Consider the following 18,726-nt stretch of genomic DNA (forward strand, 5'->3'; position numbering starts at 1 on the left):
CTTAGGACTCCAGATGCTGATACAGCAATGAACAGAATGGACTTGATATTGTGGCTTAAAGGGGGAAGTATGATGCCTTATCTCTAGTACCCAGCACAATGAAAAGCACATAGCAGGGCTCAATAAATGTACATTGAATTTCCAAGACATGGTGAGACATGACTTATAGTTGGAATACATGAGGGATGTGCATACCCTCATCAGAAATAAAATAAACAGAGCTGTAAGGAGGGAAAGAAGCACAGGGCTGGGTGACAAGATAGAGCTACGTGAACATCTCTAAGGCTGAGGATGAGAGACTGCTGGGGAGCGCTAGGGTGAAGACAGGGGAGAGAGGGAGCCAGATGTGACATGTTAGAATATGCTAGAGGTGTCCTTGGCCAGATGGAGACTACACAGGAGCACTCCTGAAGCAAGTCAAAGGTATCAGACCAGAGCACCCATGGGCAGTGACAAGAGGCAGCACAGCAGCATGGGAAGGCTTTGGAGCCAACTCCATCTATGCCCCTTTTTGGCTTTGTGAGATTTTTTAAAATTCTTTGAGCCTTAGTTTCTTCGTCTTGATCAAGGGGCTTATAATACCTCATAGGTTTACTGTGAGGATATAAAATATTGATCCAGGGTGGGGATTTTCCTGGCGCACAATAAGTGCTGAATAAATAGCAGCTAAAATCATTAGAGTGGTAGAGTTGGGGGTCGGGGACAGGGCGGGACTGAAGTGGATTAGAAACTACAGGCTCAAAGGACCACCCATCCCATGGCTGTGCAACATCTGCGGGGGCACAGTCTGCTAAAAGTCCAGGATGTGAGGAGGTCTTGACTTTCCTTTCTCTTCCAATCATAACAGATTCACCGCTCACAATGAAGAAAGTGCTACACAGTATGGAATAGGGAAGGATTGACTGGTGCTGTGAAAGCGATGGAATCCTAAAGGGAAAACAATATCATCTTAGGTTTCATGAAAGCCAAGAAGTGAAAGACTGGATACAGTATGACATAAAAACTAAAATTCAGGAAGGCAGATGTTTAAAAGTTCCAAAGAAAAATGGACATAGCTTCATGTTGTGCTTTAAAAAATCACTGATGTACTATCAATTTACGAATGCACTATTTGGTGACAGTCTATTATATGCTCTCTTAAGCAACGTTTATAAAATATGTATTCTTCTGAAATCATAAAATTTTGTTGAAGAAGTTTTCCTTTTATTTCTCTATGTTCAAATCTTTAAATTACCAAACTCTTAATATACCCTAGAACAGCGAATGAACTTTAATACGGACATTTTTCTCATTGACCTAATAAAATCTTCAAAGAGAGAGACAGAAAACAGGAGGAGAAGCATATTTAAAGGACAGGATGGTGAATTCACCTTGGACATATTTAATTGGCTGTTGGACCTCCTGCTGGAGACGGCCAGCAGGCTGCTGGAGAATAGAGTATAGAGATGAAGATTTGGAGGTCAACTTGAATAAAGGCACTAGCTAAAACTATGAGACAGAATGAGATCCCCAGGGGGGAAATGCACAATAAGAAGAAAGGGTGTCTGAGGACAGAAGCCTGGAGAACACCAGCATCTGAGGGGAAAGCAAAAGAAGGGACCCCAGAAGGAGAAGCAGAAGAAACAGGCACAGAGGTATGTAGAGAGCCAGGCGTGTGCGCGATCCCAGAAGCTAGGGGGTGGAGGACAGATCACATTGTCAAAGGCCTTACTCAGGGAGGTCAAGTGAAACAAGCACCAAAACAGGCCCACGGGATTTGATCATTAGGAAACCTTTTCCAAGCAGTTGCAGTAGCATGATGATAACAAAGCCAAATTTCAGAAACTTGAGGAATTAGCGGGAGCTGAGGCAGAGCAGATGTTGCATGAAAACTGCTCAAGTATGGCTGTGTGGGAAGGAAAAAGGAGAGGAGAGGAGGGTGAGCCAGTTATTAAGGTAGTGGCTATCAGCTTCAAAACTACTCTTCTGGGCACACTTTGTGGTGCTGGAGTGGGGCTCTGCAAACCGCGTTTCCACTTTGCAGCTGAATCCCTGTTAGTTCTGCCAGTGGGACCTAGAGAGAGATTGGAAGAGGAGAGGGACTTGCTCCTCCCTGTGGCTTTCTGTTCCTGACAGCGTCACTCACTTCTTCACCCAGTAGGGCACTTTTCCCACAAAGGAACACTGTCTATTTGCAACTGAGAAGCCCTTCAGGAGGAATCTAGCTTGGATTTTATTCCCCAAAGGCAGTTGAATCCAGTTTGCAGTTTTTCCAACTTCACAGAACCAGCCCTCAGAGACCCCTGCACCAGCAAGAAGCACCCCTTCTCAGAGGCTTATCTCAGAGCCCCATCCTCCAAGCTTCTGGTAATTCCAACCTCTCTCTGGTTCCCCAGCCCTGGGAGTAACTGCTGCTGCCTGAAATTGCTGCCCTTGTATACCCTAGTGTCTTCTTTTTAACAAGCCTCTGTTAAATTCTTTCTGTTAAAATAACTGCTGTGTTTTTGTCTCCTGCCTGATACATGGGAGAGAAAGTCTTTCTTTTTAACAATGACAAAACTTGAGTGTATTTATAGACTGTGAGAAATAAGCCCCTAGAGAGAGGGATCAAAAAACAAGAGAAAGAGGATAAAACTATGGTCCAAGTCAGAGAGAACACAAAAGAGGCAGGATCAAAGGCAGGCAGGGTGCTAGCCTAGAAGAGAAGGGACCCCCCCTCCCCCCCGCCGACCCAGGTCCCTGAGAGGGAGGAAAAGAGGGAAGATGTGGAGGAAGATAGGTTTGTGGGTGGCAAAAATTGAGGGAAATTGTGCTTAAGGGCCTTGCGTTTCTCCAAGAATTTGGAGGAAACGCCCTCTGCAGAGGTAGGAGAGTGAGAGATGAGAAGAAGCATAGCCAAATCTGGCGTAGTCTCTGAAGGGAATGAGGAAATTTACTAATCAAAGACAAGTAAAGGGATTGATGAGTAATACACAAGACAGAAGTTGGTAAGAAGAGAAATCCATGGCTACGTGATCTTCCCTACTAGGCCTGGCCACAGCTGAGAAGGCACAGCAAGGGTAGGTTGAAGGTCTCGTTGACAAACAACCACTTCAAGACAACGACTGAAGGGAAACGAGACTGTCATTGACTGAATTGCTCAGGTGGTCCGTGAAGTCCAGCCTGGGAAGTCAGGAGGAGAGGCCTAAAGGCATTTGACAGACAGACAAATGCAGAGATCAAGGACTTCATAGTGGAAAAGTAGAAATAAGGAGGTGAGGTCCATGTCAGCTCTTACAGAACCACGATAGTAAGGAGAGAACCTCATGTCAGACTCTGAACTAATGATACCTGCCACCCTAGAAACAGGATAATTTTACCTCTACATACATGGTTGATCTCTTCCTTAACAAAACCTCCAGATGCTGGGGTGAGTGGGGAGGTGGGGTAGGAAATTATGATGTCAGACAAACATTAGTTTTCGTTGTAAGCTTTTTTTTTTTTTTTTTTGTGAGTAAGGTCAGCCCTGAGCTAACATCCATGCTAATCCTCCTCTTTTTGCTGAGGAAGACCAGCTCTGAGTTACCATCTATTGCCAATCCTCCTCCTTTTTTTTTCTCCCCAAAGCCCCAGTAGATAGTTGTACGTCATAGTTGCACATCCTTGTAGTTGCTGTATGTGGGACGGGCCTCAGCATGGCCGGAGAAGCGGTGCGTCAGTGCGCGCCTGGGATCTGAACCCCGGGCCGCCAGTAGCAGAGCTCACGCACTTAACCGCTAAGCCATGGGGCCGGCCCCGAAAAGTATATTTCTAAGGACAAAAAAATACGATATTCTCATCCAGTTAGTTATTCAACAGGAAGAACTGCATCACGCAATATGTTGCATGAACCTGAATCACCCCATTTTGCTAAAAAGACACATCGTGACATTATTCTTTCATCTCCTATAATGTTTACACACTAAAATTTACTTGATACATTTTATAAATGCTGAAGACAGCTGTGTGTAACAAGGCAATTGGGAAGAAATAGATGATATAGAAATAAAAACATTCATTGGTGATCACTTGGTGTTTATAAATCTAAAAATGAAAATGTTTTGCAATTATGGAACAAAAAAGATGACACACATATGTGTCATAAATATGTATATATATGTATGTATGAATAAACACACAAAAACTTAAGCAAATATATTGGGGCCGGCCCGGTGGCATAGCGGTTAAGTTCATGGGCTCCCCTTCTGTGGCCCAGGGTTCACCGGTTCGGATCCTGGGCACCAACATACGCACTGCTCATCAAGCCGTACTAAGGCAACGTCCCACACAAAGCAACTAGAAACATGTACAACTATAACACACAACTATCTACTGGGACTTTGGGGAGAAAAAAAGGGGAAAAAAAAAGGAGGAAGATTGGCAACAGATGTTAGCTCAGGGCCAATCTTCCTTTAAAAAAAAAAAGAAAACAATTCAAGCACAATGTTTAACAAAAAAAAAGGGGGCAAATACATGTGTGTGTATCTTCAAATCCAGGAAAATAAGGAATAAAAATTTGAGTTTGCTATGTCTAAATTCTTATTATAATTTTGTCGGGGAAGAGGGAGAATCCCACTCCGCCCTTTCCCTTAAGGTTCTTATGGCTGGCCAAATAATTAAAAGACAGGTTAGCAGGAGAAAATAAAACAAAGTATAATAACGTGTATACAGGGGACGGCCCAGTGGCGCAAGCGGTTAAGTGCACGCGCTGTGCTGCAGCAGCCCGGGGTTCAAGGGTACGGATCCCGGGCGCGCACGGACACATCGCTTGTTAAGCCATGCTGTGGCGGCGTCCCATATAAAGTAGAGGAAGATGGCCACGGTTGTTAGCTCAGGGCCCATCTTCCTCAAGGAAAAAAGGGGAGGATTGGCATCAGATGTTAGCTCAGGGCTGGTCCTCCTCACCAAAAAAAAAATAACATGTATACAAGGGAGAAACCAGGGAAACTGAGTCTCTCAATAAATGGCGAAGGTATTCACCTTAAATAGCATATTCAGGTAGATAAAGGAGGATGCTTGGGGTGGGGGAGGAGACAGCTATGGGGGCTTACCGGAAAGCACAGCAATCAAGGGTGTGTAGATTTAAGTCCTCTCCTTCTGTGCTGATAAGAGTTTCCGAAGATAAGGCCATCCCTCCCTCTTCCCACTACAGAGAGGGAGATACCTTTACAAATATAAATGTTTGGTAAACAATACTTAGACAAGAATGGGTTTAGCGAGGACCCTGCCACTCTGTTCATATCTAGTTAAATTCCTTTAGGCAGTCGGTGGGGAAGGTCAAATGTCCATCAGAGAAAATAATCAAGGTAAGGAGATATATTTTGGGGTGGCCAAATTTTGATCTCCCACAATTTCTAATAAAGTTATTTTTACTATTTTTATTCTTCTATAAATTATAAAATGATTCAAAAGATAGGTAGATAGATGATCGATTGATTGATAAAAAGAAAGATAGATAAAAAGGGTACATTGGACCCAGATGGTAAATGGCAATGATTATTTTTCCTGGTATACTAAGAGTTTAATGCCTCACATGATTCCTGTAATTCCACAATTTCTTTGTTAGTTGAGAAACTTGTGATGAACTAGGTGTGTCTATGAAATGAACTAGGTGTGTCTGCCCCACCCTCCCACCACCAGCTCTGCGACCCGCAGCAACTCCAGCCCAGCGGCCGCTGCGCCCCACAGGCCCCACAGTTGAAGTCACCGGGGCTGCCGCCTTCTGGGATTGTAGGCAATGAAGGCGACTGGAGGGAATGAGGCACCACAACAGTATTTCTCTCTGGCAGCGTCAGGGGCAGGGCTCCCTGACATTTTTATAGCCCTCAAATATCTATGACAACCGGTGTGCTCATATCTCTAAATTAGAGTTCCGAGGAAATTGAGAACTGGAACTGGACCCACCCCCACCCCCTGCCCGGGGCTGGGACCCATGAGCCATAGCGGCTCCACTCAGGGACCCACCCACAGACCTACCCACAAGCCCTCCTGCAGATAAAGAAAGCAGCAACTCAGACACCACGTGTCCCTGAGTCACTTCCCGGGTAGTGACTCCGATCCTCTACCCTGCTCCAGGCCCCAAATCCTGCAGAAGCAAGCATGAGTTTTTCCACTCAGACAATCAAAACCGCTCCAGTTTCCTGTCCACAGCTAGATCAATTGCTGACCAGCCTGGCTTAGAGGGGAGGGACAGAGCAGCAGGCCTTTCTCCTTCTTCGTAGGAAATAAAGTCAGGAGACAGGCTGCAGAGTTCCCCTCTACTCCTGACATGTGGGACCAGAACAAGAGGCCCAGGCAAGCACTCTGCCCTATTCATGCCCAACACCCCCGCATCCCACATGCACCCACCTTGTGCCTTGGTGCATTGAAATGGCACAGGGTGGGTGTTCAATAAATATTTACTGACTAAATAATCTTTCTGTCCCCACATTGTGAGCCTCTTTAACATGCTTTCTTTTGTGTTTGAAGTTTGCCACTTAAAAATTCAAACTGCCTCACTTTAGAAGAGCATTTGCTTTTCTCTCTTCCTTTAAACAACACCCACCAAACCACAAGGAGAGGCCATGCTCTGCTCTGGGTAATAATTGGGAAATTGCAGCCGTTTTGGCAGCTCAGGGTTGACTGAGAAACAGGTAATTCCTGTTTTGGGGACTGGCTGGGTTTTTTGCTTTGGATCCTATTCAAGGGGTGACTAAGCAACAGAGGGAGATTTTACTCCAAGTAGAGCAAAGAGAGCTCCACGGGCTGGGCTGGGCTGGGAAATGAGGGGAGGGCAGCTAAAGGAGCCAGCCAGAACCAAAGCAACATTCCCAAGGGGCTCCAGAAAAGCCTCACATCGAGGCTGAAACACAGGAATGTACCACAACATTTAACTCCTTTGTGTCCTTTTGATGTTTTGTGTCTCAGCAGACTTGCTGATTCACAGACCTAAGAAGTGACTTCTTTTCTCCATCAAAAACTACTAACCTTTGAGGGACAATTTTGGAACATCTGTCGAAATTTTAAATGCTCATGTCCTAGAAACCATTGATTCTACTTCCAAGAGTTTCCCCTCAGATATGTCTGTACATATACAGGATTTCTGGAACATTTCTTAGGGAAAAAAATGAAACCATCTAATTGTCTTTTAATAAAAGCCACTACCAAACCTTTCATATTGTATCTGTGTTATAGAATCGTATATAGTCATTAAAAAGGATAAGGTGGAAATATATACACTGATATGAAAAGAGGTCCAAAATGGATCATTAAGTAAAAACAAAGCAAGTGGTGACTATGAGTGCATACAGTGTGACCCCATATATGTAAATCAAACAAAATAATTACTGAAAACACCCCAAGAAACAGATTACAGAGGGTAGTGGGTCTAAGAGGAATGAGAAGAGTTTGCTTTTCACTTTAAACCCTTCTGCATTGCTGGAATTTTTTAATAATAAGCCTGTATTTTTTAATAATAACAGTTTAAAGAGAAAAAATTAAAATGCACATATATAGACATATATATAACATCTAAGGAAAATACTTTATTATAAAGTATTGAAGCACTTGATCTGACAGGTCTGATCATAGACAGGAAGAACGGAAAGGTTGAAATTCACTATCATAGGAGAAAAGTCTAAGATATGCAGTCACTATATGCACTCACTCTTTCATTCAAACACTAATTCATTTATGTACTGAAGGCCAAAACTGTGCTACGTGTCGCAGATTAAAAAGAAAACTAAGACATGGCCTCTGTCTCAACAGGAAGAGATGTACAGGTAGATAAATAACTGCCTGAACAGTCAAGGACATCTGTACAGGGTACTGTGGAGACAGTGGTCAGCTCTACCGGATGGGGAGAGGGTGGGAGAGGCCAGCAGGAACACCTTCAGCAAGGAAGGGCTCTGCTGAGTCTTTTTGTGTGTGTGAGGAAGATCAGCCTTGAGCTAACATCCATGCCAATCCTTCTCTTTTTGCCAAGGAAGACCAGCCCTGGGCTAACATCCATGCCCATCTTCCTCTATTTTATATGAGACGCCACCACAGCATGGCTCAACAAGCAGCACAATGGTGCACGCCGGGGATCCAAACCTGCAAACCCTCGGACCACCGAAGCAGAACACACGCACTTAACCGCTGCGCCACCAGGCCGGCCCCTTCTGCTGAGTCTTAAGATGAACAAGTATTTGTGGTAAAGCCAAGACACCTAGTTCTAAGCCTGCCTCTGTCTTCACCAATTCCTGCCATCCCTCTGGGCTTCAGCTTCTTTATCTCCAATGGAATCAGCTCCAAGATTCCCACCCATATAACATCATCCATTCACTCAACAAATACTTATTGAGTGTCTCAGTGGCCCAAATAACAGAAATTTTGAAATAATAAAAACCCAGAGGGAGAAAAGGCACAAGGATGTGTGGTGGTGTAATTCAGGAAGCAACCAAAGTTACTCCATATTTGATCAGTGCAGGAGAGAGAGGAGAGATTCTCTCCTCTGGAAACTGGAAGTTGTTCTCTTCCCGTCAAAGGCTCGGATGTTCTACATAAGCCCAACTGTTGCCATGTTGCAGGGCAAAGGTCGTGCAGAGAAAGGAAAGCCAGTTCCAGGAACAGGCCACCTCAGCAGACACTTTGCAAAATGCACTCAACAGAGAGGATAAACCTCCCATGTTTCAGCAATATTCAAATCTGCAACTGCAAATTAGTTGGTGAAGATAGCACTTGATGTCTGAACTTTACAAAATTGTAGGCAAACTCGGAGACTTTTCTGCAAAAATGGTAAGAGCTCTGAATATCAGGAAGTAACCAATCTGGATCATGTGACAGGGGAGCAAAGAGCAGGTACATAAAATTTCAGGGAAAAAGCTAACCCAAGATGACAGAGTAGAAGATCAAGATAGCAATAATTCCTTTAACCACACCCAGTTAAGGAGTTTAGTCAGACCCCTAAGAGAGGCAGAATTTGTTACCATCAAATTCACACCATACATTATTACTTATATATTTATGATGGTGTTAACACTTTAAAAACTATATACAATTAATGCACCACATAACAACATTTGGGTCGACAGTAGACTGCATATACTGCAGTGATCCCATAAGATTAGTACCGTATAGCCTAGGTGTGTAATGGGCTATACCATCTAGGCTTGTGTAAGTACACTCTATGAGGTTCACACAAGGACAAAATCACCTAATGACGCATTTCTCAGAATGCATCACCATTGTTAAGCAACGCATGACTGTACAGATTTTTCTAAAGTGTGATTTCAGTCATTCTCTTCTTCGGTTAAAATAAATAAATAAATTCCTTTGGAGAACATTGACTTGAGTTGAGTGGACCCTTCAGGCAGCCAGACAAAATCCTAGTTCCTGGAATAGGTGAAACAGGTAAGAAGCTCCTCTGGGAGAATGATGCCTTAACAAGGCTTACTCCTTCCAGGTGGGCTACACTTTAAGTAAAAAAAAAATCATATTAGTCGTGATTAATTTCCTTGGATCTCAAACATCCAAATTAAAACCAGCCATCTTCCACGGCAACTTCTTAAGGGATATGTGCAAAATCACTGTTTATTATTATAAAGCTTGAACCCCAAAATCCCATATAGAATTCCCAGACAGTGAATAAGTTGGACTAAACAATAAAATGCCTTTTAGGCTTCAAATCTTTCCTCAAGGCCCTCACCTTAGGCCTTGCCCTTGATATCTAACCAATCCAATGACAAAAAGAGTAAGATTCTAGAGAAAGCACTGAGAAAACATTATTTCTGTGGTGGGCCCCTGTTCCAGTTGTCCACTGCTGCATAACAAACCACTCCAAAACTTAGTGACTCGTGAAGCAGCTCTCCTCTGCTTCACACGGTGTCAGCTGGGCAGTTTGACTGAGGCTGGAAGATCTACTTTCAAGATAACTCACTCACATGGCTGGCCATTTGGTGCTGGCTATTGGTTCCTCAGCACATGGGTCTGTCCACCAGGCAGCGTGGGCTTCTTCACAGCATGGTGGCTGGGTTCCTTGAGTGAGTGTCCCAAGAAAGAACCAGGTAGACTCAATGTCACCTTTTAACATCAAGTCTCAGAAATCATATGGTGTCACTTCCAAAGTAGTCACCACAAGCCCACCCAGATTTAAGGAAAGGAAACAGAGATCCCACCTCTTGACAGAAGGAGTGTGAAGGTCACACTATAAGAACATGTAGGAGGGCAGATATTGTTATGGCCGTTTTTGGAAAATACAATCTACCACAGCTCCCCAACATCCATTCCACTCAAACAATTTGTCTCAGCTAATTAAGGCAATTCCATCCCTTTGGCTAGCAATTTGTTCAGGGATAGGCAGGCCTAAACCATTTCGGGCAGTGAGATTTAAAAGAAGCTTACTCAGGGTTTCCAGGAAAGAGAAGCAAGTCTCTCACACTGGATGTGTACAAGGAAAAACATGCCCTGGATGTGCCACCTCTGATTACAATGGTAATGTGGACCATGGGGTAAAAAGACAGAAGAACCTCAACCCTGATGACATCACTGAGCTGCTGAATCAATCAGCCCTGGAGCCTCTCCTGCCTTGGGGCCTCTTCTTATAAAGATAATAAATAATAATTTCATGATTACTTAAACTGCTTGAGTCAACTTTCTATTGCCTTCACCCCAAAGCACCCTAACTCATACAATTTCTTCCTGGGAACAGAGCTGAGCTAACCTGCCCAATCCTAGACCTTCTAAGAGCTGGGGGGCAGGAGTATGGGAAGCAGGGAAAGGTGAAACTAGAGGAAGTCTAATTGCACAAAAATGTCACAGCATCAAAAAAGACCACAATTGGGGCCGGTCTCATGGCTTAGCAGTTAAGTGCATGCATTCTGCTACTGGAGGCCTGGGTTCAGATCCTGGGCGCACACCGACGCACCACTTGTCCGGCCATGCTGAGGCGGTGTCCCACATACAGCAACTAGAAGGATGTGCAACTATGACATACAACTATCTACTGGGGCTTTGGGGAGACAAAAGGGAAAAAAAAAAAAGACCACAATACAGAACACAAGAACCTTTAAATTCTACATTTGTCACACAGAAGTCCTCATGCCTACTACTAACCCATCCTATCCTTGTCCTAGACCCAAAGTATGAGTAAGAAGGACTTTGAATGCCCTTTAGAAGGTGGGTGGTGCCACCAACAAAAAGTATTGTACTAGATCAGGTCCTCAAGGAGCTGTCAGTCTAACAGGGAAACAATGGCACATATTTAAATAGCTCTAATTCAAGATAGGCCTGTGGGGGATCAGAATTGGCCACCCCAAAATGTATCTCTTTGGCATGAGGATTATTTGGGCTGGTTACTTTTAAAAACTGCAGACATGGGAGAAGCTCTGAAAAGCAGAATTTACCCTTTGTAAGAGACATTTACATTTGTAAGGGAAATCTCCCTCTCTGTACCAGAAAGAAGGGGGGATGACCTTATCTCTAGAAACTCTTATCAATGCAGAAGGCAAGGACTTAAATCTGCATAATAACCTTACTCTTATTTACTGTGCTTTTCTGGTAATCTCCCATAACTGACTCCTCCCACCCCAACATCCTCCTTTGTCTTTACCTGAAGATGCTGTTTAAGATGAAAACCTCCACCACTTTGGTGAGTTGCTCAGTTTTTCCTGAGTTTCTCCCATGTATACACGTTATTAAACTTTGTTCTATTTTCTCCTGCTAACCCGCTTTTTTAATTATTTGACCAGCCACAAGAACCTTAAGGGAAAGGGCAGGGGGGATTCTCCCTCGTCCCCCTACAGGCTGTAACACATGCCACAAGTGCAGATAAAGAGCTGTGGTTGATCACTGAAGAGACAGACCCTTTCTAGTTGGAAGAGATAAGTGAAAGCTTCAAAGAGAAAGTTCTTTTTGAGTTGGGTCTTCATATATGTTTAATTCGGACATGAGAAGATGGGGAAACATTCCACATGAAAGGACTGAATCACAAGAGCAAAGATCAGTAAGTGGGAAATTGTGGGGTTTCTAAAGGCTGGGAGATATCCAAAATGTGACCTAGTCAGAACAGTGGCCAGCATGCTGTGGCAGCATCCCACATACAAAATAGAGGAAGATGGGCACAGATGTCACCTCAGGGACAAGCTTCCTCAGCAAAAAGAGGAAGACAGGCAACAGACGTTAGCTCAGGGCCAACCTTCCTCAGCAAAAAGAGGAAGATTGGCAACAGATGTTAGCACAGGGCCAACCTTCCTCACCGAAAAAAAAACAATGGCCAGGATGCCAGGATGCATTAACTCTTATTACTTGATTATGAGAATCATATGGCCCAGGAGAGGGTCTGGGGTGGCTGGGGCTTCGGGTAGATGGCACCCAGGGGTTCAGGTAAGAAGAGAGGACATTTAGCAACTGGTAGAGAAGAATTTCAATATTTTAACAACTAGTATGGGCTACCCAGTGGCAACCAGCTGGAAGATCAACTTTGCCTACAGGTGACAGTGGAACTTGACCAGTGGTCCGCTTGACGAGTGTTCATAGTGAATGAAAGGAAATAATGAAAAAACAGGTGAGATTAGACCATAATGGACCTTGAATTCCAAGATGGAGAATTTGCACAAAAAATTTAGCAGTACAGATCCACTGAGAATATTTTGATGACACATTCAAATCACAATGGATTAGATATGGATCTGATATGGCATGGCCTCCTCAGAGTAGAAATTTAACATACATGTGGCAATTTGCCATAGGTCATTGTGAAAGAGAAAATTTCTTAACTCTGCCTGACAACACTTGAAGACCTAAAAACAAGTATGTGGAGGACTTGAACGGTTTCCAACCATCAGCATGAAAGATGTCTAGAAGAATATGAAGAAAAATGTAAATGTGTGCAGACAATGGAGGAAAGCAAACAGTTCACTCCCACCAGCTTGCACAGGGACTCTGGCTGCTCTGAAGATGCCATCGCAATAGTACAAGTGAGGGAATTAATGAGAGCCAGCAATTAGGGCAGAGGCAATGGGAAGTGAGAGGAGGGAAGATAACAATAACCATACCCAACATCCGCAAAGAACTGTTTACAAAGCACACTTTCATTTAATCCACGCAGCAATACTGAAAAATGGTAGTTAACATTTTTATAACACCCCACCATTTAAAGAGCCTTTTCATATTTATTATCACCTTAATTATTATCCCCATTTTACACAAGGGAAAACTGAAGCTCAGAAGAAAACAGCTTATCTCGTAAGGGAGGGGGCTGGAACTCAGACTCAGGCCTTTAGATTCTTTGTCCAGCATTTCCATTTATACCACAGTGGCCTCAGAGATTGTGGGGTCATTCCTTAATATTGCAGATGTGGTCTCAGCGCTCTGGGCAAGAGCTGTAGATTATGAGAGACACCTAAGGATCTTCCTACAGTTCTTATCTTCAAGAGATAAACCTAACCCAGGATTTAGGTGGAAAGATCTTCATCCTAGTGACTGAGTAACACCTTCTGATGCAGATGACTCAGTTTCTGAAAGGATCTTATTTCTGTTTTATTAATCAAATTCGATTTGGGGATCCTCAAGGGCAGGAACCATGACTTTTTTATCTTTGCATCTTCAGAACCTAGCAGAGGATCTGGTACTCAATAAATACTTCTTGAATAACTTAATGAATTAATAAATGAATATAAATTTAAGACCCTTAATAGAAATATCTTGAGATCCTCCTCCAAAAAAGAAAAACAACACAAAGAGTCAAACAATTCTTGGAGCAGGGCTGGCCCCGTGGCCTAGCGGTTAAGTGCTTGCACTCCGATGCTGGTGGCCTGGGTTCGGATCCCGGGCGTGCATGGACGGGCCGCTTCTCTAGCCATGCTGAGGCCGCGTCCTACATGCAGCAACTGGAAGGACGTGCAGCTGTGACATACAGCTATCTACTGGGGCTTTGGGGGGGAAATAAATAAATAAATAAATAAAATTCTTGGAGCAATGAGTTATTTAACATTAAGTCATGAATGTTAAATCATATGGAATTAAATCAGATACAGGCCCTCCTCTGAAATTGTACTATTCATTCAATCCCGCAAACATTCATTGGGTCTTACTACGTGCAAGCGTCTATGAATGACACAAAGATGAACAGCACAGATCCATAATTTCAAGGAACTCACATGCTAGCAGAAAAGAATAAGACATCTACTAACATAAATCCCTTTAATATATGGCAGAATATTAATATTCTCCCCCCAAAAAAAATATTTTACAAAATATTATGGGAGGACAAAGGAGAAGTGGTGGAGATCAGGAAATCTTCAAGAAAGAGGAGTTTCATTGAAGGAGCCATAGAATTTCATCAGAAGGAACTGAAATTAAGGATGTTTCAAAAACAGAGAAAGCTTGAGCAACGGCAAAGAGATGGAAAGTATAGAGGATTTTTTGGTGATAATTGGTGAATCCATTTGGTTAAAGCATACAGTATATAAAGGAAGATGGCAGATGACACTTGGAGACCTTCTGCCCCAACCTATCAGTGTCACATACCAGTTTCACCTCAGACATTATAACCTGCTTCACACTCTTGCACTCCACTCTAATGCCTCTCATCACCTGGGATGAGCTCAGCATTGATGTGGATGACCCACCCAACTGCCCCCCCCCGCCATACCTTCTTGACCTCCTCCATGCCCACTCCACTTAAACTGGAATCATAACGTCTATAACCATGCTTGGATTTTGCCATCATTCTTAAGGGCTCTATCTACAAAATATTAAACTCACTGGAAGATTATACAATACCAATAACTTCTTATATCCCCAGCTCTCTCCATCCCTCTTCTCTACTTGACTTGTTCTTTGATTTCACGGAGACCTTGTGTCCACCCATGTTCCATGTCCTTGCTCCTTCCTTTTTTGTCTTATACTCAATGCCCAATCAAGTGGATTACTTTCTCACCCACACCCTCAATTCCTTCACTGCCTTATCCTTCTGTTACACCCATCCTGTGAAGCCCTAACCCCAAATCTATTCCACAACACTCTCCCTTGTATCCAGTGACTAAAATTTACGCACACCTGGAGAAAGCATACAGCCACACAATCACACAACCATGTGGCTTACAGTCACTACAAAACTATAGCTGCCTAAGCTTTTACACCACCCAGCTATTCTGAGTCAGCTACTCTATTTTCCTCTGAGACCATTGAGAACCTCTTCAAGTCCTATGGCCAATGTCACAGATGTCCTCGCCTCCTGCTTCATGGCAGGAGTGTCAACAGTGATATCAGGGAGGATGCTCTCTGCATCCCTCCTAAACCTGTGGACTATCTACAGCCTCACTCCTGATTTTCTCCTTTTCCATCTCCATGGAGTAATTTCATCCACCCATAGCTCCTCTGAGCCCTTGCTGTATGATTTGTATCCTTTCAACTCTGTATATTTGCCTTTTCATTCTGATAATTCCTTCTCCACAGCCTGTGAACCTACTCAAGCCTCCCCTGTATGTTTTTAAATCCTCCCTTGGTCCTAGATCCCTTCTGGCTGCCACTCCATCTATCCTCCCTTCAATAGTCAATATTCTCAAATGAGTAATCCACACTCCCTGCCCCCACTCTTTTTCTCCCATTCATTCGTCAATCGACTGCCATTTGCGTTTCTTTTTTTTTTTTTTTTTTGTGAGGAAGACCAGCCCTGAGCTAACATCTAATGCCAATCCTCCTCTTTTTTGCTGAGGAAGACTGGCCCTGGGCTAACATCCATGCCCATCTTCTTCTACTTTATATGGGACGCCACCACAGCATGGCTTAACAAGTGGTGCGTAGGTGCGTGCCCGGAACCGAACCAGTGAAACCCGGTCCGCCGCAGCGGAGCGTGCGCACTTAACCGCTGCGCCACTGGGCTGGCCCCATTTGCGTTTCTCCCTACTACTACACTAAAACTGCTCTGGCAAAGGACTCCAAGGATATAACTGCCAAATCAAGTGGACACGTCTCAGCCTTCATCATACTCTGTCTCTCTGAAGACTTTCACCTTGTCAGCCACTCCCTCTATCTTGGAAGCGTCTCTTGCACGAACTTCATGACACCAGGGAAAGCTCTGGATCTCCTCCTGCCTCCCTGATCAATTCTCTTCTTTCTCCTATGCTGGATCATCTTCCTCCTTGTTCTTTAAATGTTGGTTTATTTACAAAAGCTAGGTTGAGCACCATCAGAACAGAGATTTCACCTGCCTTGTTAACCACTACAGCCCTGGTGCTTAGGACAGCTCCCCACACATGGAAGACCCTCCTTATACAACTGCTTAACGTATGTATTGAATGTTGGGAACACTGCAGTGAGTAGGGCACTGGCTCTGCCCTCAAGTAGCTTCCAGACTAGTGAGGAAGACAAGTAAGTAAACAGAAAATGACAGTAGAGTGTGGTAAGAATTATGAAACAAGGAGCTATAGGAGAATATATGATGGATACAGGACATGCTGAATTCCTCCAACATGGAATTGTGACAACCCATGTGAAGTTCTGTCCACCAGGGAACCTCATTAGAGACTTGATGTCCAAGGTTCTTCTCAGAGGATCGTCACATGGGCACACTCTGTCTAGCATGCACCAAAATTCCAAACCCCTAGAAGGAAAGTAGATGGTCAGCACAAACCGCATTGTACCAACAGTTTAGGCACAGTGAGGGAATGGTCGGAAACCTCCTGAAATCCAAGTTCCCAGATGCCAGCCAGAGGCCAACCTTGCAAGCCGGCCTTTCTAAGGATAGCAGTCTCAGGCTGCTAAGTTAACTCTTTTTTGCATAGATACCTAGCCCAGTCTCAGGGATGAGGAATGCTTAGGGAAGATAATTTCTGTATGAAGGATGGTGCTATGGACTTAACTGTGTCTCCTCCTACCCCACCTCCCTCCCCCCAAAAATTGATATGTTGAAGCCTTAACACCTAATGTGACTGTATCTGGAGATAGGGTCTTTGAGAAGTAAGTATAGTTAAATGATTAAATAATTAAAGGTCGTTAAGAGTGGGGCCCTAATTCAATAGGACTGTGGCCTTATAAGAAGAGGAAGAGAGTGGGCCGGCCCCATGGCTTACCGGTTAAGTTCGCGCGCTCCACTGCTGGTGGCCAGGGTTCGGATCCCGGGCGTGTCCCGACTCACTGCTTCTCCGGCCATGCTGAGGCAGCGTCCCACATACAGCAACTAGAAGGACGTGCAGCTATGACATACAACTATCTACCGGGGCTTTGGGGGAAAAATAAATAAATAAATAAAATTATAAAAAAAGAGGAAGAGAGAGATCTCTCCCTCTCTTTCCACCATGTGGAGACACAGTGTGAGAGCAGCCATCTGCAAGCCAGGAAAAGAGCTCTCACCAGGAACTGAATTGGCTAGTACCTTGATCTTGGACTTCCAGCCTCCAGAACTGTGAGAAAATAAATTTCTGTTGTTTAAGCCACCCGGTCTATGGCATTTTGGGTTTTGGGGTTTTTTTTTTAGTGGGGGGGGGGAGACTGGCCCTGAGCTAACATCCATTGCCAATCCTCCTCTTTTTGCTGAAGAAGATTAGCCCTGAGCTAATATCTGTGCTCATCTTCCTCTATTTTGTACGTGGGATGCTGCCACAGCATGGCTTGATGAGCGGTACGTAGGTCCGCGCCTGGGATTTGAACCTGCAAACCCCAGGCCACTGAAGCAGAGCTCAGGAACTTAACCACTATGCCACTGGGCCAGCCCCTATGGCATTTTGTTATGGTAGCCCAAGCAGACTAAGACAGATGAGTAGGAGAATGAGAAAGACTACTGCAGACAGATTAGACAGATGTGCAAAAGCCCTAAGGTGAAAGAGAGAGATTTGAAGAGCTGTAACTAAATGTGACAGTTCTCAGTCCTATTCTCTCCTAAAGTGATTTCATCCCTCTTCCAAACCCCCCACATTCAAGCAGAGACCAAGTTCAATTGCTTTTGCCTTCTCAGTACTTGGCAATTCCCTCTTCATTTCTATGGCCATCTCACCTTGGTCATTGCAACCATATCCTAACAGATTCCTTGCCTCTAGTTTCTCCTCTCTAGTACACTTTCTACACTCCCCCAAAAGGTGAAGTGGATCATGTCACTCTTCTGCTTAAAAATCTCCAGTGGTTCTGATGCATAACCCTCAGGATACAATCCAAATTTCCAAGCATAGCCCTCAATACTCTGATCCTCATCTCTCCAGCCTCATGTCCCACAGTTTCTGCCTCACATTTACCTTCAGCCCACACCCAAAGTCCAGGACTACCACACCACCTGCAAGTACTGAGAACACACATAATCTTCATCCTTCCTTACTTTTGCACAAGCCATTATGTAAGGCTTCCTCTGGAGACACTGCTCTAAGTTCTAAGCATTTTACATGAATTACATCTTAATCCTCACAACAATCATACGAAGGAAGTACTACTATTCTCTCCACTTTATAGATGAGGAAACTGAGGCACAGAGCAGATAAGCGACTTGCTGGAGTTCATACAGATATTATATTGCAGCACTGGGTTTGAACCCCTGTGCTGAGCTACACTGCCTGACTTCACCTAGATTCACCATCTCGCCCATCCAGCTGGTGAATTCTTATTGATCCTTCAATACCCCACTCAAGCATCATTTTCTCCATGATGCTCTCTCTGCTCACCCACAGTTAACCACTCATTTCCTTCCCCACATTGTCATTGTATCTTGGTCACACCTCTGCTGTTATCTTTGTCACACTCTACTGTGTCCATTAAGAACCTACCCAATGCTGCACAGAGCTC

Source organism: Ceratotherium simum, chromosome 2 (genome assembly GCF_057802395.1).
Source record: "Ceratotherium simum simum isolate JZ-2026a chromosome 2, ASM5780239v1, whole genome shotgun sequence".
In the NCBI taxonomy this organism is placed as follows: domain Eukaryota; kingdom Metazoa; phylum Chordata; class Mammalia; order Perissodactyla; family Rhinocerotidae; genus Ceratotherium; species Ceratotherium simum.